This window comes from Prunus mume, linkage group LG1 (assembly GCF_029339155.1).
Source record: "Prunus mume cultivar Tortuosa linkage group LG1, ASM2933915v1, whole genome shotgun sequence".
In the NCBI taxonomy this organism is placed as follows: Eukaryota; Viridiplantae; Streptophyta; class Magnoliopsida; order Rosales; family Rosaceae; genus Prunus; species Prunus mume.
The window spans coordinates 10,387,424-10,409,174 of NC_142698.1; the positions used below are offsets into that span (position 1 = coordinate 10,387,424).

Sequence of the window (21,751 nt, forward strand, 5' to 3'; positions counted from 1 at the left end):
ACCAGAAGGCATGCGGTTGATCAGGTGAACTGCAATGACAATAGCATCATCCCAGTGATGGTGAGGAACATGAGCGCCAATAAGAAGTGCGCGGGCGGTTTCAAGAAGATGTCGATTCTTTCTTTCAGCAACACAATTTTATTGCCGTGTCTGAGGACAAGTCGTCTCATGGATAATTCCATGTTGTTGGAAGTAAGTCTGAAAGTCATGATTGACAAATTCTCCACCATTGTCTGAGCGAAGAATCTGGATTTGAGCATTAAACTGAGTTTTCATCTGTTTGTGGAAGGACTAAAAATGGGAAAACACTTTGTTTTTATTCTTCAACAAATAAAGCCATGTCATCCGTGTACAATAATCTATGAATGTGACAAATCATCAAACATTAGAAGGGGCAATAATAGGTGAAGGTCCCCAGACATCAGAGTGAATTAACATAAATGGAGTAGTACACTGGTTCGTACTCAACGGGTAGGGAATATGGTGACTCTTGGCTAAAATACAAGTATCACATGTGAAGTCGGAGTCATTGAAATCTGAGAATAAATCTGGTATAAGATGCTTCATATAACTAAAAGAGCGGTTTGTTATGTTGTCGTTGTCCATGTGAAGTCGGAGTCTTTTAGTTATATGAAGCATGTGAAGTCGGAGTCCTTGATTAGGATATGCCTCATTCGCTCATGTACTGGTTTAGATTTCAAGAGCGGTTTGTTATGTTGTCGTTGTCCAAATAGAAAACATGAGTTGTGCAACGAATTTGATTTTCGGAAGCCCTTGGAGAGGTAATTTCTAAGCGGGACGCGTATTGATTGCGTTAGCATTCAAGAGTCTCCAAATCTTGTTGCTCTTCATGACCATTGCGCCACATTTTTATCTCAATTTCCAAGGTATGCTCCTGTTGTCTTATGTTTTCTGCCTAGAGATTTACTTAAGATGTGACATATCTGGTTAGTGAAATTACATGCATGCCAATTGGTTTTTCACAATGTCAAACTAGCTTTGTTCATTGTGGAGACGAATTTTCAGTGACTCTATGTCCTGTTTATGTGTGTGTGCATGTATTAAATGTTGGGACCACTACAAATTTCATGAAATTGAATGTCTTTGGTATTCATTTTTGCAGCTTATGCGAGGAAATGAAACAATTACATTTAACCTTTTATTTCTATGAACTGTTTATAACCTCTTTGATCTTAAAAAATCAAATGAGATTGCCGCCAGATGTTGTAATTCTCTTAGTTTCTTTTCTGTTTTTTTAATGGTTCTTGTATATTTTAAGAAAATCTGAATTTGAGTCCTCAAGAGTTGTCATTAAGACTCCACTACCTGGCGTGTAATGAAACTAATAATCCATAAGGTATTTTTGGTGGCCATGGTCATATGGTTTGTTTCCTTTTTTTCTTTTTTTTCTTTTTCTTTTTCGTTTCTTTTTCTCTTTTTAAGTTTGATCATACATTATCTCCTTCTTTTGGCTGAAAATACAAAACTGATGACAGCATTTCTTCTGTCGGTCGTCTTGCAATTCAATCATTCTGTGCTCCACAATGTGAATATTCCAACATGGTTAGTGGAAATTGTTATTCGCTCTTCAGCTTTATATTTGATTTAGCCTCTGAGTCACAACTGCTTCTTGTTTCCTTTGCTTCAGTTGTGTTGTACTTAGCTCTTTGCTTGTCCTCAAGTAAAACAAGACTCAAACAAAAATAAAAACTTAAAAGACTAGACATCTGGCTCACACTTAACTAGGACAAAATTTCCACCTTCAAGTTGCTATTCATAGCAAATTTTAAAAACTAGAACATCTTTTCAATAGATCCAACTAATCCCACCACAGAGTCTAAGCTATTTAGAATCAATTAGAAAAGAATTCACAAACTTCCTTCGGTGTAACGCGAACCATCATAGTTAAGGAGACTCGACTTAAACCCTTATCTCTCATCCCTTTTGTTCATACTTCACAAATATTTTCTTTTTCTTTTTCTTTTCCGAATTTTTTTTTTCAGTAACAGTAGGCGGTTGTGCAATGTCGGTTCCTTTAGCTTTCGATCTAACCCATGTAGCGAGCTTTAGGTCAGTGACTCCCAAACCACTAAGGCTTTAAGGCACTAGGTGTAGAACACCCCTAAGGACTTATTAACTCAAGCTGAAAAGGCTACGAAACCAACTAACCACCCTGCCTCATGCCAAAACTCTACCGTTTGACTCAAGAATCACTGCTGATTAGGCAGGACTGGCCTGGTTATTAGCAAAGCTTCGGGTGAGGCAATTATTACTTTATAACACATACTAACTTTATTTTTATAAAGAACAAAAATTAAAACACACTTAGACAAAAAGTAAGTATTTCAATCTCACTCCCCAAAACCATGTTGGTGTGATGCGCAAATTTGAAAGTATAATTCATGAATTAGTGTCTAAGCAACAATAAATAGAAAAGACTCTATTGTGGGATTAATCTTTACCATGTCCATTTGTTCCAAAGTTTAAAATAATCTATGGATATTAACTTAAAAACAAAAATTTTAAACAAGACTCAAAAATAAAAAATCTCAAATTTTCTTTCCCAACCCCAAACTTAAATCACACATTGTCCTCAAGGTGTGGAAAATAAACAAAGGAAATAACCAAAGAAGTAAATTAGGAGAGAAAGAAAATAATAATAAAATAAAATAAAATGAAAGAAAGGAACATAAAACAGAAACAGAAAGTAAAGAAAAGAAAAGAAATAAAAGAAAACTAACACACCATGAGGGCAGGGACGCTTTGGTGATTCGAATCTGGACCAGTTGCTGCGTGTGGCGTAAAGGCACTGACCAACTCAACCAAGTTCGTGCTTGCGTCAAACATGAGCGACAGCTGCAATATAATCTGGTCTAGCTGCTGCATCTGTCATTTGAAAGATAATAGATCCCCTTCTACCAGCCTGAGCTCAGAGCGCAAGGGTCTCCTTATTTTAAAAGCCAAAGAAGGAGCGAAGCTTGTCGGTTGCTGGGCCTAAGTGGGTGCTAGGCCGGATGCTCAGAAAATGGGGATTGGGGTTGGTGTATTGGAGTTGGGTCAAAGAACCCCATATCTGCGCAAATGCCTTACCCCCAATTTTCGCAGTGAAATCGACATTATACGGTGATGTGCTGGAGCTAGTGGCGGAAAATTCAATTCTTGGCATGTTTAGTAGCTGAAGGAGCCTGATCTGAAGGTGTTGGAAGCCTCTTGGTACATGCCTCTGTCTCAAACCTCTGTCAGCACCGTTACTAACGTCCACCTGCATCCATGATGGTCCTCGATCTCGCAGCACCAATGCCTTTCGATATCCATCCAAAGGTAAGAGTAATTCTAGAATTTGTTTTGGGTCCTGATCTGTAAAGAAGTGTGTTCTTTGTCCCTGCAAGTACTCATATTGGTGCTCGCTGTGTAAGGTCTGCGGATCCAAGAGAGATTCAAGGGAAAGGGCAATAAACACACAAGCTCGAAGGAAAAAAAAAACAAAAAGCCTTTAGGACCCAATCCGTGCATCTCATAGGTATAATTTTGAATCCCTTGCATCTTTGAGTAAGCACATGTTAATTGCCTGAATTGCCAGCATAGTGTATATGTGGTGATGTTAATGTAGACTTACTGCTGGGTGCATGATTCGGTGTAGACTTCTTCTTTGGGTGTTGGATTCCAGTAGGATTTTTGTTGTTGATCGTGCTCTTGAATGTTGTGTCTTTCCCAATGTAGACTTCTTCTTGTGGAGTTCCAAGACATATGATTTTTTTTTGATGTTTGTTGCTGATTGTTGTGTCATGCATTGAATCAATTATGTGTTATGAGTAAAAATAAAATAAAAACAACTAGATAAAGAAAACAGCAAAAAAATTGTTTTTGTTTTTGTTTTTTGTTTTTGGTTGAAAAAAACAAAGAAGTAAAGAGTTAAGAAAAATTGGGTTGCCTCCCAATAAACGCTTTATTTTAAGTCTATAACTAGACTTTGCAGAAGCTTGGTGGTCAAATCACTGGTTCCTTCAGAGTTAAAGACTCGTTTTCAGTGTCAAAGGGTGTCTCCATGTAGGGCTTCAGCTTGTGTCCATTCACCTTGAATGAGTTGCCTTTAGCTTCATTAGTGATTTGAACTGCTCCATGAGGAAAAGCTTGAGTCACTAGGTAGGGTCTAGTCCAGCGAGATTTTAATTTCTTTGGAAATAACTTGAGCCTTGAATTGAATAACAAAACCTTTTGTCCTAGCTGAAATTCCTTCCGTAAAATTTGACTATCATGAAATGCCTTAGTTCTTTCCTTGTAGATGCGAGAACTGTCATAAGCACATCGACGAATTTCCTCCAGCTCATTTAACTGCAGTTTTCACTTTTTCCTAGCAAATGGTTTATCAGATTGACCTGTATTTGAACTGGCATAAAAACTATCTTGAACCATACTGTCTACCACGTCAATCCGCATACATTCTTGCTGCTCGCGGGACAGTTCATGCCTCAAACAAATTAAACACCACAGATTGGTCTTGAACCCTTAGAGTCAATGTTCCAGCTTCCACATTGATTAAAGTCCGAGTAGTGGCCATAAACGGCCTCCCCAAAATAATAGGTGTTTGAAGCTCTTCGTCCATGTCTAGAACCACAAAATCTGCCGGTAGGTAAAGATTATCAACCTTTATAATTAGATCTTTAATAATACCTCTTGGATAAGTAATTGAATGGTCAGCTAGTTGAAGTATCATTGATGTAGGCTTTAAATCTCCTTGCCCCAATCGCTGGAAAATAGAAAAAGGCATCAAATTAATACTTGCACTCAAATCAATTAAAGCACTTTTAAAATTAGAATTTCCAATAGTGCAAGAAATATTAAAACTCCCTGGATCTTTTTTCTTAGGTGGCGTTTGTGTAGCAAAATCAATGCTGCACTCTGTCAAAATGACTTTGTCCAAACCTGAAAGCTGCAAACTTCCTTAAAAAATTGGGCATATGATGGAATTTTCTTGATTGCATCCAATAATGGAATGTTAATTTGAACCTTGGATAATGTCTGCATAAAGTCTTGGAGTTGCTGGTCCTTCGCTTTAGGCTTCAAATGTTCAGGATAGGGTAATGGAGGGTCATAAACACGTTATAAAACCTGTTTAGGGACAGTTTCAAAATCTGCCAGGATATGCTTTTCTGCAGTTTTGGCGGTTCTGCTACTGCAAAATTTTCTGTTTTATCCGCCACTGCTTGCTGCTCCTTTTCAATGCTATTTCCTGATTGTCATAGTTTTTTCCACATCGTAAAGTCCGAACAAAGTTGCAATCTTCACGTCCATTTGGATTAGGATTTGTTTGACTAGGAAATTTGCCTTTGTCTCTGTCTGAAATCTGTGCAGCTAGCTGGCCAAATTGTTGCTCCAAATTTTTAATTGATGCTTCAACATTTTGAAATCTTTGATTGTTACCCTCGATGAATGATTGAGTTGTTGCTGCCAATTTAGCTAGTTGATCATCCAGAGATGGTTTTGAGGGAACAAAAGGTTTTTTGGGCATGCTGGAATGGTTTTGCATTATTCTGATTGTCACCCCATTTGAAATTAGGATGATCCCTCCATCCTGGATTGTAATGATTGGCATATGCATCATTCCTAGGCCTCTGATAGCTGTTCATCATATTGACATGTTGTTCAACAAGCTCTGGGTAGGAGTCTCTATGTGGGCAGCCCATTATGTCGTGTGTAGCCATGCTGCAGATAGTGCAAAAAATTCCCATTTTCTGTGAATGTTCTGCTGCCTATTGTTGAGATTCTGTAGCCATCATATCAAATAATTCAAATGCTTCTCTTGCAGATTTATTTGACAACGATCCTCCAGCTGATGCATTCACATGACTCTTAGATGTCGGATTAAGCCCATCAAAGAAAATATTCATCTGTGTATCTGAATCAATATTAACATGTGGACACTTTATGTACATCTCTGTATATCTTTCCCATGCTTCATGAAACTCTTCATTAGGCTTCTGTGTGAATGTCAAAATCTCCTTCTTGTAATTCAATGTCTTGGATGCTGGATAATATTTGTTCAAGAATTTTGTGTGTAATTGCTGCCAAGTAGTAAATAACCAAGTTTCTGCCTTGTCCTTCAAAGTGAAAGGAAAAAGACGTAACTTGATAGCTTCAGCAAAAAAACCCCTAATCAAAATATTCTTGCAACCCACAATAAATTTTGCAATATGTATGTTCGCATCTTCATTAGGCAGCCCACGGAAGGATGGTGAAATCTCAAGCATGTGGTGCTTGATTTCAAATGTGTCTCCCTCTTCCTGAGTGGGATAGACTATGCAATTAGGAACATCATTTGCACAGGCAGCCAACGACTCTCTGAGTAGTCACTGCTGCGGTATTGCCAACACCATTTTTCCCTCCTCTGCAAGCAAATTTTTCAGAAAAGTGCCTGCGGTGAGCATCCCCAGCCTGATTAACTTATCTTCGCTGTCTGCATGCGAGTGTGCTCTAGTTGGATCAAAGCTGTACATGTATGCAGGTTCCTGATCTGATGCGGATTAACTTCTCTTCGATGTTTGTGCAAAGCCCAAAACGTCATTATTCCAGCACTGCACATCGCTCCTTTATTTATTCACCAGGAAATCATCGCTTGGTGGAAAAGTCTGATATTTTGATACAATCAAGCTAATTGACTCACGTACGTCCTCCAACTGGAATTACTCCAAAATTCGTCCATTTGATTATGTTTTGCCCTAGAGGAAGTCGACAATCCTATATTGGAAATATAATTCAAAATATCAAAATTCTTCCAAAATATTAACCAAAATATACTAAGAATAGGGTTAAATATATAATATAAAATCGACTCATCATTAGGGCTCTGAATGACTTCTCATTTCCTTGCTGTCGGTCAAAGCAATTCCAAGTTAATATCAGCTTTAACATTTGTTTTTGTGCTATCGAATATTTTGACAATAATAATCTATAATGACACATTCATTCAGAAGAGGACAAGGAATTGGAAAAGCTCCTTACTGGTAACATGGTTGGCCTTCTCAATGTGCACAAAGTTGCACGTATTAATACACAGGTAATGTAAAACTATACTACACCAATATGAATCAAGTTTTCCGTCTCTCCTTTTTCGTTGGATGAAGTTAGCATGTGAACTTGCCATAGTTGTGTAAACATGCACCTGCATGACCCACCTTTTCACTCGGTCATCCTTAGAAATCTTTGGTACTACAGCTTTTTCTGCTAACATTTCCATTACTATGAATTTTGGTTGATTGTTATTCATAATTTCTAATGCGTCATCAGGTTCATGTGATTCTTGAGTCGACAACCTTCTCAATAAATTTGAAAAAGCGGAGGTTTATGGTTTTAGAATGTCTAAACCAAGTCCCTATCGATGGTTCAAGTGGAAGTTCATATGGCACTTCTAGTAGTTGTTTCAAGTGGAAGTTCATATGGCACTTCTAGTAGTTGTTCTGTGTCCTCTAAAACCGGGACGCTTGATTTTTAGCTCTCAACTTATGACATTCATTTTAGAAATGTCATCGATAAGAAATTAGATTGTTAAAGTTAAATCTAGGAATCATCCATCAGCCATGATTGCATATAACTCCGTGTGTGTTTCTACAAGATGTCTGATGAAGCAGTAGGAACAATTAGAATATAGGAAGTTTTTATTTACCAAATAAAAGTACGAAAACAAGGTGTTTGCTTTTCTCTAATTTAATACGTCGCCGTTATGCATTATATATATATATATATATATATCTCTCTCTCTCTCAAAAATTTAAGATGTAGACTTTAGTGTGTTTCCAATATCGATTACAAATCGATATTTGACATCATTTGGCAAGACGTTCCATGGCAGTGTTCAAATAATCAACCGGGATAACCTCAATATCAGCTGTAATCTGTGCTTGACTGCAAAATCAACCATCTCTTGTGTTTCCTTCATGCCTCCAATCCGACTCCCAGCTACAATCTTCCTGCCTGTAATTGCACCATGTGCAAAGGGTAAGACAAAAATTATTAACAGGTAAAAGGCAGTGTTAATGTATGGTTTTTACTATTTTCTTTTGGCTTCTCTTGACAACTTTGTAATAGGATGTGTAATGTAATTTATCAAGCTCAAGTCTAGATTAGGGAAAACTTTTATTGGTGCTCTTCTCTAATCTCTGCTCTATGGTGGCTCAAGCAATTTCACAAAGGTATTGAGCATTGCATATCATTACATTAAACAGTCTTCATAAAATGATGACTAGTCATCCGTTTCTCAGATGACTAGTCATCCTTGCTTCCAGCTGGATAACAAACTGTTTTGTCCTTTTATTCTTTCTCTCTCTCAGCTTTGCCAAGTGGGTTTCTGACCTAAGGAATTCGTTGGACATTAAAAGCCACGAGATTTCTCATTTATCCGTTGTCTCTTTTGGGGAGGAAGTTTTGGAAAGATTGGCTTGCGATCTTTCTCTTCTTCTTCCTCAAGAGAAAACCAAATATTTCATCTATGAGTTTTCCAATTAATATCTTTTTGAAAAACTGCTTTTGAAACCCGAAATCTGCATCTAGCTACTTAAATCATCTTTCATTTATATCTAGGTCAGATTCAAGATTGATTTCTTCAAGAGAGTATGGTTTCTTGAAGAAATTGGTCTTTCTCCTTTGAATCCAAATTGGTTTCGGTTTGTGTTGGAGCTTGCAAGCTAGTGCCATGGGATGAACGAGCAAGTGGAGAAGGAGCTGCCATTGCCATGAAGGTGAGCTTCAAGCTTTGCTAAGTTGGAGAAGAAGATTGCACAAAGGAGGTATAGCTCATCTTCCTAAATAGACCTAGGAATTTCTTGAGCTTGCTAGTGTTCTTTGTAAGAATCTTTTTCTACTTAGTGGATTGCCTGGTCGGTTGATGACCCCCAGTTTTTCCCAATGGTGGGTTTCTGGGTGAACAAATTCTGGTTTGCATATCTGTAAATTTTCTGGGTTTGTGTTCTTGATAGTTGACTAGTCATCTGGGTTCTCGCGGTTGACTAGTCATCTTTATCCGCTGTTTGATGTTTACATGATAATGATGATTTCACACACTTTCACCATAGTTGTTGCTAGCACAGGGGATGCCTAGATTGACGGTCCTTCTGAGTGCCTAGGTTGTCACTAGTAATCTTCTAGGGTTGCAGGTACATTGTGGCATGCTCTGTGTGTTCTCTTGATTGTGATTGTTCATGACTAGCAGTTGACTAGTCATATGTGTATTTGGTCAAGGTTTAAAGTGTGTGAAGATTGTGTGTTGTTGTGTCTTGTTTGTGTGATTAAATTTACCCCTCGTCACCTAAGTACCATTTTCAATTGGTATCAGAGCGTCAGCTCTTAACAAAAATAGAGAGATCCTAGGATTTGTTTTGGTGTTTAGGTGTGCTCGCTATGGAAAGGATCGAGATCTGGATCTTGCAACTCCTCCCTATTTTGACGGCAATAACCGCTGCATGGAGAGAAAAATTTGAGATATTCCTTGATGCTCTTGATGAGTATGCAAGTGGGTATCTCACAAAAGAGTGGGTTGCTCCAGTCAAGACTGTGAGGTGAGGTTGTGCCCAAGCCTAGGTCAGAATGGACTGAAGTGAGGTGTTTGCTGCATATTCGAACAAGAAGGCCAGAAATGCCTTGAATTACTGAGCCTTTGTCTAGCACACAATTTGCACATGTACAACACATCCTAATGCTAAACAAGCTTGGGATAAACTAAGGGTGGTTCATGAAGGGATGACCAAGTTAGAACCCTAAAACTCCAGATGGTGCTTGCACAATTTGAAGAACTTAGGATGTCAAAACTGAGTCTATTTCTGAGTTCTATGGAAGAGTTGAGATGATCACAAATGAAGCCATGAGTCTAGGTCAACCCATTGAAGAGCTTCTTGTTGTTCAGAAAATTCTTCGTGTTCTACCATCTAGGTTTAGAGCAAAGAAAACCGCATAATCATGGAGGTCCAAAATTTAAATGAAATTAAGCTTGGCAAACTTGTAGGAAAATTGAAAACCTATGAGATGGAATTGAATATCGAAGAAAATGACTCCAAAAAATCAAAAAGTGTTGCACTTCAAGGAGTGCATGTTTCCTCTCCGAAAGGTGGTGATAAATCCTCAGGTTTTGAGGATGAGATGGCCTTGTTTGTCAAAAAATTTAGGAGAATTCTTAAGGATAAGGGAAAGTTTGCTAGAGAGGGAATCTGGGAGTGAGAAACATTTTAGACCATCAACTGATCAGTTTAATGAGAGGAATAAGGATGTCAAACCTTTCACGAAAGATTTTAGAAAATCAGTCAAGTGCTTCACATGTGGAGGCATTGGACACTATGCTGCTGACTGTGCAAACAATCAGGAAAAATACTCAAAGGAAAGGACAAGGCCATGAAAGTGAGCTGGAGTGAGAGTGAAAGTGAAGGCTCTCAAGATGATTCATCTTCCTCTGATGATGATGACCAACATGTTGCCTTTGTTGCCTCTGTGCAGCCCATGTCTGATGAATCTGATTCTGAGTCAGATGACCTGTCATACGAGTCATTAGGAAGAAAATATGATTGTTTGTTTAAAGAGACCTTGTCCTTGAAAGAAGAGAGCCTCAAACTTGAGGCAAATAACCAAGATCTACAACATGAAATTCTCATCTTAAAAGAAATCAAAAAGGAGTTGAGTGACAAATTTGAGTCTCTAGAAAAAGAAATTGATGCTCTTGTGTCAATTAGGAGTAACCTTGAGAACCAAGTTAATGTGCTCAAGGAAAGTAACATTGGTTTCGAACTCAAACAAACAGCTCCTAGGTGAATTGAATGAAGCAAATAGGAAGATTATATCTATGACCATTGGAGCTTCAAAAATTGACAAAATGTTGAATATGGGAAAACTTCATGGGGACAAAGGTGGTCTTGGATTTAATCACTTTCGTTCTAGTTTGTCTAATTCTACCACTAAGTTTGTCAAATCAGAAAATCCAGTCACGGTTCCTCTTGATGTTCAGCAGGTTGTCAAGAAACCTAAGTTTGTTCCAACTTGTCACAGGTGTGGGTTGACTGGTCATATTCGACCAGTCTGTCATATGTATAGCAAAGATAAGACCAGAAAATTGTCTCCAAAATCTAAAAGGAATTCCAGATCTTTGCAAGATCAAGTTGATCATTTGCTGAATGAGGTCACTAAGATAGCCAAACTTGTCTCCCTCAAAATGAGTTCTCCTATTGTGCCTAAGTCGACTTGGATTGCAAGAGGTCATACCAAATCTCTTGTTGTGCTAAATGCTTTTGCTGCTTCAAATATCAATTCTTGGTATTTTGATAGTGGCTGTTCCAAACATATGTCTGGGGATAAAAATGTTTTCTCATCTCTCAGCCCCTTTGATGGAGGCACTGTGACTTTTGGTGAGGTCATAGATCTCAAGTTGTTGGAAAAGGTACTGTTTGTATCCTGGTTTGCCCGAGCTTAAGAATGTTAGATTTGTTGAGGGTCTCACATCTAATCTCATTAGTGTGAGTCAGCTGTGTGATGATGGAATAGTAGAAGTTAGATTCTCCAAGCATGGCTGCAAAATCATTGGAAAAGGTGGCAATGAGATTGTGAGCGTGGCAAGGTCTAGGGACAATTGCTTCTGCATTGATGGTGTCAATGATGCAAAAGAAGTAGTTTGCAACAAGGTTGTAAATGAAACAAGTACTTTGTGGCATCAAAGGCTTGGCCATGTTAATTTTAGAGACTTGCATAAATTGTCCAAGAGAGAGTTAAGTGGCTTACCAAAGCTGGAAAAATCTGATGAGCATGTTTGTGAAGGATGTCAATTAGGCAAACAAGTCAGAGTGTCACACAAAAAGGTCAAACACATTCAAACAAATGTAATTCTAGAACTTGTTCACATGGACCTTGTTGGTCCTATCCAAACCGTGTCTCTTGGTGGAAAGAAATATATTCTTGTCATGGTTGATGATTTCTCTAGGTTTACTTGGGTCTCATTTCTACGTGAGAAATCTGAAACTTTTCAAAGGTTTAAGTCTGTTTGTCACCTTTTGCAAAAAGAGAAGATGACCAGTCATCTGCCTCTTGTTAGAATTAGAACAGACCATGGCTCTGAATTTGAGAATTCTCAGTTTCTGAAAAATCCTGTTCAACACTCTAGGACTAAGCATATAGACATTCGGCACCATTTTATTAGAGATCTTGTGGAAGACAAAATTTTATCTTTGGAATTTGTTCCCTCTGAAAAACAGCTAGCAGATATACTTACCAAGGCCTTGGACTTTCAGAAACATGGTATACTTAGGCAATCCATTGGTGCTGCTCAATTGATTGATTAGCTTGTCTGCTCCTTGTCTTCAGCACACTTCAAACAGTTGACTAGTTATCTTGCTTGTAGTTGCCTAGTCAAGTCCAAATTTTTTTTTGTGTTTTGATGTTGATATGTCACTATTCATATCACTCATCTCTGTTGGTGTGCATGTTGAATGTTTTTGTGCTTTGTTTGACTTGTGCATAATCCCTTTTCTTGTTTTTGAGCTGTTAGTTGAGACCAAAATCATGCTATCTTGTCCTCTTGGTGAGCCATGTATCTCGGCTTCATTTTGGACTGTTCTTGTTATTATCTCTTAGCTAGTCTCACTCTCTTAGCCAATCTATTTCAAATTTAAAAACAAAAACAAAAAAGGGAAGTGTGACCAATGTAGTCACGGCTCTAGGAAGGTATAAGGTGGTTTGATTGAAGAATCTAGAGCAAAGAGCCGTAAAATTGGGCCATTCAAAGCACTTATGTTCGGGATGTGCAAGTACCACAAAATAAATCATCAAATATTTTGTCAATAGAGAGTGCTGATTTTTTTGCTGTGAGCCCATACTATGATCATGTCTTAAGAATGCAGTGTATACGTGTCTCTCCAAGAGAGATCGATATCATCTCTTGTGTCCCTTGGCTCTAAACCTCCTTCTTTCCTAAATATGCCTTGTCTCTGAGCATGAATTGCATCTCATTGCCTGTCTCTCAGAGTTGATTGTCTATGTACACTGCATATGGTTTTAAACTATTCTTCTTTTTCATTCTCTTTTCTTCATGTGTTGAAGACTTGGTTTAGACTATTGTGCTAATGCAACTTTGATCACTTGATATATGTGCTGGTTCATGCTTATATTTTTTTAAAAAAAAAAACCAAAATCATGTCTTTCATAGGGTCGATATTATTTGGTGTTTGTCATAATGCTGGTTTAGTTGACTAGTCATCTATGCTTATGGTTGCCTAGTCATCTGGGTGTTTTGCTTTGCTATTCTTTCTAATATTGCCTTAGTTGATGGTCATCATATTTATGGTTGACTAGTCATCCGGCTCTACTGTGCCAATTTTGCAGGTTGACTAGTCATCTTGCTTGTGGTTGACTAGTCATCCGCTTCTCTAACCCGTGATCGTCTTTTTCATTTTCATTTTGGCTGTTATTTTTTTCCATTTTTGGTTACAGCGGTTTTTTTTTTTGGGTCAGTGTATCGTTTACGTCTTTTTCCTTTTTAGGTATTTTATTTTCCTCTTCTTCGTCAGTTTCGTTTGCCTCTTATCTCTCTCTGCTCATCAGTCCCGACTTAGTCTCCATTTCAGATTTTTTTCTCCCTCTCACTCTGTTCAGTCTCTTCCCCCTTCTTCCATTTGTTTTCTCTTCCAAATTTCTTCCCACTGCTGACCATGTCTTCCTCCAAGCCTCTCCACACTTACCACCGTCCTCCAAATCAAAATCCCTTGAGTGGATTTCAATCCGTCAATTCCTAGGGCTCCTAGAACCCGTCCCTCTTCCTCTGTTCCTGTTGGAAATTCCTCTCCTTTTGTGTCTTCTGCGGCTGCCTCCTTCTTTGATGAGGTTGTCTCAAAGAGAAAATTTATTCCTGAGAGGTCTTACCAGTTTGATGCTATTCCTTTGGCTGCTCAGGAGTTTGCAAATCAAATTTTGGAGCACTACCACCTTCAAGCCCTAAACTCTCTCTCTGGTAAGTTTAATGCCTCTGTAATTCAAGAATTTTACTCTAACTTTCCTGCTGATCCTAAGGAGTCAAAATTTCAGATAATTGTTAGGTCAGTCCCCATTACTCTGAGACCATCACATGTTATCAATCGGGTCTTAGGTTTTCGATCGTGCCCTGGTTTTGATTATGCGAAATTTGCTCTTGCTTCTGCTGATTACTCCATTGATCTTTTTAAATCTATGGCATACACCGATCAATCCATGCCTTTGACTTCTAAAGGTCTGCCTATCAAGTCTTACCTCACACCGTTTTATAAATTTTTGTGGGACTTTATCCGTCATAATGTTCTCCCCACTGGGAACAATTCTAATCCCACTCTTGCTGCCTGTCAACTCATGATTTCCATGGTGAATCATGATAAAATTTCCTTGGTGATATCCTTTATAATGCCATTCTTGGAAAGACCATTGGTCATGGTACCAAGCACAAGGGGACTCTAGTCTTCCCTTGTCTGATTCAGCGCCTTTGTGAGAAAAATGGGGTGGTATTTCATGATTCCGATCAGTGGCATCCTCCCATTGCTCCTTATGGCAAGGCCTCTCTGCCCTTAGCGAAAGTTTCAGAACCTTTCTCACTTCTGTTTGTCTTCCTCTAAGAATGCCTCTCTCAGAGCTCAGCTGGCTGCCAAGGAGGAGTATATTCAAATTCTTTTGAGCCTCATTCCATCCACTTCGACTCCACACTTTTTCTGCCATGCATCTGCAGATCTACTCACCTGCTCCCCGCCCTGTTGAGGACTCGGATGACTCTATGGATTATGGTGGCTCTTTGGTCTTTTAGCTTGGTGTTGCTCTTGGTTGTGTCCTAGATAGGAAGATTAATTCTGGATAGGTTGTGCATTTTGATAGGGGGAGTTGTTTTGTAATCACATTGTGAGTAGTCTGTGCATTTTGTTAGGGGTGATTGTTTTTGTAAACACATTGTGGGTAGTCTATGCATTGTTATAGGGGGAGTTGTTCTGTCCTGTTTTGAACAACTAGTATTTGACTAGTCATAAATCTATATTCTGTACTGTTTTTAAACAACTGTTGTTTGACTAGTCATCCATCTATGAATATGTGCTGTTGACTAGTCATAAATCTATGTTCTGTATTGTTTTTAAACAACTGTTGTTTGACTAGTCATCCATATATGAATATGTGCTGTTAACCTTGTTCCTATATGCCTATCACTTTGTCGTTAATCCCTTTTATATGTTGTTTCTCTCTCTCTGCCTTTTGCACTTTCCTTATCAACAAGGGGGAGAACACTCTCAACCCCACATTGCATATTGTTTTAAAATTTCTGTGATAATATGCTTGTTTTTGTGCCGGGAAGATTGGTTGTTCTTGCAGTACTTTCACTTCATCATCTCACTAGTCTCGGTTTTGGGTTGAGTGTTCTTAGAGAGTGTGTTGTCAAGGAAAGCCAAAAAGGGGGAGATTGTTAATGTATGGTTTTTACTATTTTCTTTTGGCTTCCTTGACAACTTTGTAATAGGATGTGTAATGTAATTTATCAAGCTCAAGTCTAGATTAGGGAAAACTTTTATTGGTGCTCTTCTCTAATCTCTGCTCTATGGTGGCTCAAGCAATTTCACAAAGGTATTGAGCATTGCATATCATTACATTAAACAGTCTTCATAAAATGATGACTAGTCATCCGTTTCTCAGATGACTAGTCATCCTTGCTTCCAGCTGGATAACAAACTGTTTTGTCCTTTTATTCTTTCTCTCTCTCAGCTTGCCAAGTGGGTTGTCCGACCTAAGGAATTCGTTGGACATTAAAAGCCACGAGATTTCTCATTTGTCATGTCTCTTTTGGGAGGAAGTTTTGGAAAGATTGGCTTGCGATCTTTCTCTTCTTCTTCCTCAAGAGAAACCAAATATTTCATCTATGAGTTTTTCCAATTAATATCTTTTGAAAAACTGCTTTTGAAACCCGAAATCTGCATCTAGCTACTTAAATCATCTTTCATTTATATCTAGGTCAGATTCAAGATTGATTTCTTGAGTATGGTTTCTTGAAGAAATTGGTCTTTCTCCTTTGAATCCAAATTGGTTTCGGTTTGTGTTGGAGCTTGCAAGCTAGTGCCATGGGATGAGCAGCTGGAGAAGGAGCTGCCATTGCCATGAAGGACTGAGCTTCAAGCTTTGCTAAGTTGGAGAAGAAGATTGCACAAAGGAGGTATAGCTCATCTTCCTAAATAGACCTAGGAATTTCTTGAGCTTGCTAGTGTTCTTTGTAAGAATCTTTTCTACTTAGTGGATTGCAAGTCGGTTGATGACCCCCAGTTTTTCCCAATGGTGGGTTTCTGGGTGAACAAATTCTGGTTTGCATATCTGTAAATTTTCTGGGTTTGTGTTCTTGATAGTTGACTAGTCATCTGGGTTCTCGCGGTTGACTAGTCATCTTTATCTGCTGTTTGATGTTTACATGATAATGATGATTTCACACACTTTCACCATAGTTGTTGCTAGCACAGGGGATGCCTAGATTGATGGGTCCTTCTGAGTGCCTAGGTTGTCACTAGTAATCTTCTAGGGTTGCAGGTACATTGTGGTATGCTCTGTGTGTTCTCTTGATTGTGATTGTTCATGACTAGCAGTTGACTAGTCATATGTGTATTTGGTCAAGGTTTAAAGTGTGTGAAGATTGCTGTGTTGTTGTGTCTTGTTTGTGTGATTAAATTTACCCCTCGTCACCTAAGTACCATTTTCAGGCAGTCAACTTGTCATTCGGAGTCAAGATAGATGCTTACCCATGAGCAAAGAAAAAGCTGGAATCTGAATATTTTTCTCTGGTGCAGTAACCATCACAAGCTTTCCATTGGACTTTAACAAACCAATTAAAGGCAAAAGGGGATGGGCGGCAAAAACCGTGTCAATGATACCATCCATTGTTCCCATAGCAGCCTACAAATTACCAAACAACTAAATCAATCTGCTGAATTAAAGTCATCATCACCATGGCAACTTGTTCAAACAATCACCTGCATCTGATCTTGATCATGGCTAACTATAAACGAATCGGCATGAAGATGTTCAATTGCTTCCTTCTCCTTATTAAGGGAGGTGCTGATCACTGTAACCTTCACCCCCATGGCCTTGGCAAACTTCACTGCCAAGTGCCCTACTCCACCTAGGCCAACCACACCCACATGCATTCCAGGTTTGTCTAGTTCAAAATATCTCAAAGGGCTATAAGTTGTAATCCCGGCACAGAAGAGAGGAGCAGCACCGTCAAGGGGAAGGTTGTCCGGAATACGAACTATGAAGTGCTCATCGACCACCATGAAGTCGGAGTAGCCTCCATATGTTGTGGTTCCGTCGTGGTACTTTTCACCATAGGTGAGTATCAGTTCGGGGCAGTAATTCTCGAAATTATTGGCACAACTATCACAAGATTGGCAAGATCCCACCATGCATCCAACACCTACCTTGTCTCCAACTTTGAATTTTTCTACTTTGCTTCCTACCTCTGTCACTACACCAATAACCTCATACCTGAATTCAATTAATCAGTTCCACATTTGGTTAGTTAAATGGACATCACAATGAATTCCACATACTAAGTTCAATAACATAAAAAGAGTGTTGTTATTTTCACCCCTTTGTCTTATTTTCCCACCCACTTTATCTTCCCACCCACCATATAAATTTGAAAAAACACAATCCTATTTTTCCACCCACCATTATTCCTAAAATGCCATTTAATTATTAATTCAACTAAAATAAAGTAAAATATTAATAATAAATAACATAGAAATAAAATATAAACAAGTCTCTCTCCTTCTCTCCCCACCTTATCGACCTACCCCAACCCCTGAAGCCCTCAACCCTAGCCATCATTCCCTCCCCCACCTCGTTCGGCCTCCATAATTCTCTCTCTTTACACGCATTAGATAACTCTTCTCTATAACTATTGCTTTCTCTGCTCCTTCTGAAATGGGTATTATTGGGTCCTCCAATTTTATGCAAACCAGAGCCTCCATTGTCTTCCTCCTCTTAGGAATTTGGATTCTAGAAGAGTGAGCTTCAATTTTTCTCAAAAAAATTCAAATTGTGGGAAATTTTTTCTGCCTGAAGGAAAAGAGAAAAATGAAAATTTCTTTTACTACTTGTTATATTTATGTGTGCCCTGACTTGGTCTTGCTTAAGAATCGAGTAAAATTTCAAGCTTTCATGGCATCAACATCATTTTAAGCTTTCCTTCAAGATTTGGTTCAGATACCAAAAGCCCCAACAATCTTAAATGTTTCCTAGTATGCTGAACAAGACTCGTAAATAAGTGTTGTAGGGGAATGGTGGCTAGGGTTGCTCAGGGGGTGGCTATAGAGATTCCAAGGATGGGTTGGGGGTGGCTTGGGAGGGGGAGACATATGGAGAGAGAATTTGTTTTCATAAAGAAAATCTTATTTTAAGGAGAGTTCGAGGTTTTTTTCCCAAGTCCTTAAAAATAATTTTACGAAGGGATAAATTTGTCTTTAAAACTTTGATTATAAGGTGGGTGGGAAAATAAGATATATGGGTGGAAATAAGGACATATGGGTGGAAATATTAGCACTCCATAAAAATAATGTTAAAAAATGTTGTGCTGTTGACATTCAACCCATTAATTAGATGGATAGCAACATGAGATGAAACTAATTAACTCTTAGTCTAGTGATATTTCTACTTTCAGCATTAGAAGAGGTTGGACCTCGCTCCCATGTCTTTTATCGAGATTCCTGAAAAAAAAAAGTTAGTATATTTGTGAGACTTTGTACGTACCCTGGAACAATAGGATAGCTAGTAGTCCCCCATTCATTTTTGACCTTGTGAAGGTCCGAATGGCATATCCCGCAGTACAAAACTCTTAAAGCCACGTCTTTCTCTCCCGTTTTCCTGCAACCAATCCCTTCAAAAACTGAGTTCATTGGAAGGAAAGATTGTACCAAAAACAAAATATAAAGCATGGAGCTTACACGAGTTGAATATAATATTTTGTTTTAATTTTTGAAGAAACCGAAGAGAGACTGGTATTCCTAGAGTGAAAAGAAAGCGGCAAATAAATAATAGGATGGAGAAGATATAGGATATGTAACAACCTTCTTGAGATTTTGAAGGGAGAGAGAACTCCAGAAGAATCTGTGGCAGCCCATGCAAAGGCCTTATTTGGGTGTTCTTGCTCTGGACACACCATTTCCATTCTCTCTCTAACAATGTAATATAGTGAGAATCTGAGGTGGGTAGAGAAGAGATTGTGAAAGTAGCAATTGCGATGTTGTTCATATATATATATATATATATAGAGGATGTGGGTCCTACCTACCTCAATTTGATAGGGACTCGTTCATAGTAAACTGCTTCATGACGCATTGGGTGAGCTAAGGATGATAAGTCAAGAGATTAATTAGACCAGAATTAAAACTCCTCACCAAATTTAAGAAGACATATTTTAATGGTTTTGGCAACTTCTTTTTAAGAAGACAAATTTTACTCGTCAAAACCATTGTGGCGAGGCAAATGTGAGTTTCCTTCCTATTTTCTTCTCCCTTGTGTTAGAAGCTGCGTAAACCATAAAATACATATGCTCTTGTTGTCAATCGTCGTCGATCATGTTGTTGCCATGATAAATAGTTTTGAATGATAAAATGAATGTTCACTATAAAATGTCCTACTAAGATCTGTTCATCTCATAAATCACAATTTAAAAATCATCAATCATCATTTAACGATCATCTCTTTAAAAAATCAATCATCATTCAATGATCATCTCTTCAAAAAATCAATCGTACCTCACCTGAAAATTTGATTCCAAAATACACAAACCATTCCATTTTATTTAAGATCTATCCTGTAACATATGCAGATCTATCACTGTCACATATGCTGACATGACAGTGCTATGTTTACGCAACAACCACAAACAACAGATTAAGACCACAAAATCGAACTTTTAATTTCGATTGCATGATGCACAACTTAAAAGGTAGGAGGCTTCAATGTATTTCCAACGTCGATAACAAATCAGTATCGACGTCCGCTTTCGCGATGGCACTCCATTGCAGTGTTCACATAGTCAGTAGGTATATGAAATTGGTACTTAGGTGACGAATGGTAAATTTAATTACACAAACAAGACAAAACAACACAGCAATCTTCACACACTTTAAACCTTGACCAAATACACATATGACTAGTCAACTGCTAGTCATGAACAATCACATTGAAGAGAACACACAGATCATACTACAATGTACCTGCAACCCCAGAAGATTACTAGTGACAACCTAGGCACTCAGAAGGACCCGTCAATCTAGGCATCCCCTGTGCTAGCAATAACTATGGTGAAAGTGTGTGAAATCATCATAATCATGCAAACATCAAACAGATAAAGATGACTAGTCAACCACCAAGAACACAAACCCAGAAAAATTACAGATATGCAAAACAGATTTTGTTCACCCAGAAACCCACCATTGGGAAAAATTGGGAGTCATCAACCGACCAGGCACTTCACTAAGTAGAAAAAGATTCTTACAAAGGAAACACAACCAAGCTCAAGATGCACCTAGGTCTATTTAGGAATATGAGCAATACCTTTGTGCAATCTTCTTCTCCAACTTAGCAAAACTTGAAGCTCAGTTCTTCATGGAAATGGCAGCTCCAGCTCGTTCATCCCATGACACTAGCTTGCAAGCTCCAACACAGCACCGAAACCAATATTTGGATTCAAAGGAGAATGACCAATTTCTTCAAGAAACCATACTCTTGAAGAAATCAGTCTTGAATCTGACCTAGATATAAATGAGAGATGATTTGAATAGCTAGATGCAGATTCGGGTTTTCAAAAGCAGTTTTTCAAAAAGAAATCAATTGGAAAAACTCATAGATGAAAATATATGGTTCTCTCTTGAAGAAGAAGAGAAAGAAAGCAAAGCAATCTTTCCAAAACTTCCACGTGAAAGAGACAACACCAAATGACCAAAAACATAGCCTTTGACAGCAAAAAATTCGTTAGGTCAGAAAACACGGATGGCGTGAGAGAGAGAAAGAGGAATATGACAAAGCAGGTTTGTTATCTAGCTGGAAATCCAGCGAGCAAGGATGACTAGTCATCGAGAAACGGATGACTAGTCATCATTTTTATGAAGACTGTTTTATGAAACGATATGCAATGCACTATACCTTTGTCAACTTGCTTGAACCTCCATAGAGCAGAAGTTAGAGAAGAGCTCCAAGAAAGGTTTTCCTTAATCTAAACTTGAGCTTGATAAATAACAAAACACATCCTATTACAAAGTTGTCAAGGGAAGCCAAAAGAAAATAGTAAAAACCATACATTAACAATCTCCCCCTTTTTGGCTTTCCTTGACAACACTTTCTCTAAGAACACTCAACCCAAAACCGAAACTAAGGAGATGATGGAGTGAAAGTTCTTGCAAGAACAACCAAACTCCTAGGCACAAAAACAAGCATATTATCATAGAAATTTTAAAACAATATGCAATGTGGGGTTGAGAGTGTTCTCCCCCTTGTTGATAAGGAAAGTGCAAAAAGGTAGAGAGATAGAAACAACATACAAAAGTAACCACAAACGGATAGGCAGATATGAACAAGGTTAACATAACATACATTAGATTGTTGACTAGTCATATAACAGTTGTTTAAAACAGTACAAAACATAAAATTATGACTAGTCAAATACCAGTTGTTCAAAACAGGACAGAACAACTCCCCCTATCAAAATGCACAGACTAACCACAATGTGATTACAAAATAA

The 21,751-nt window shown here is 38.3% G+C and overlaps 1 long non-coding RNA gene, 1 other non-coding gene and 1 pseudogene across 3 annotated transcripts; 2 read left to right on the forward strand and 1 right to left on the reverse strand.

The window, feature by feature from the left end:
• Positions 1-3,364: 3,364 nt before the first annotated feature.
• LOC148920993 (uncharacterized) lies at positions 3,365-5,995 on the forward strand. The gene is made up of 2 exons (XR_016122918.1): positions 3,365-3,520; positions 5,807-5,995. It is a non-coding gene; the product is annotated as an uncharacterized LOC148920993 (long non-coding RNA).
• Positions 5,905-6,011, forward strand: LOC148920994 (small nucleolar RNA R71). The gene has a single exon (XR_016123429.1). It is a non-coding gene; the product is annotated as a small nucleolar RNA R71 (small nucleolar RNA).
• Positions 6,012-7,630: 1,619 nt separating this feature from the next.
• Positions 7,631-19,209, reverse strand: LOC148920995 (putative mannitol dehydrogenase; annotated as a pseudogene). The gene is made up of 5 exons (XR_016126882.1): positions 19,074-19,209; positions 18,757-18,870; positions 16,977-17,490; positions 16,746-16,899; positions 7,631-7,968 (listed from the first exon to the last, which is right to left on the reverse strand). The product of XR_016126882.1 is annotated as a putative mannitol dehydrogenase (transcript).
• Positions 19,210-21,751: the final 2,542 nt, after the last annotated feature.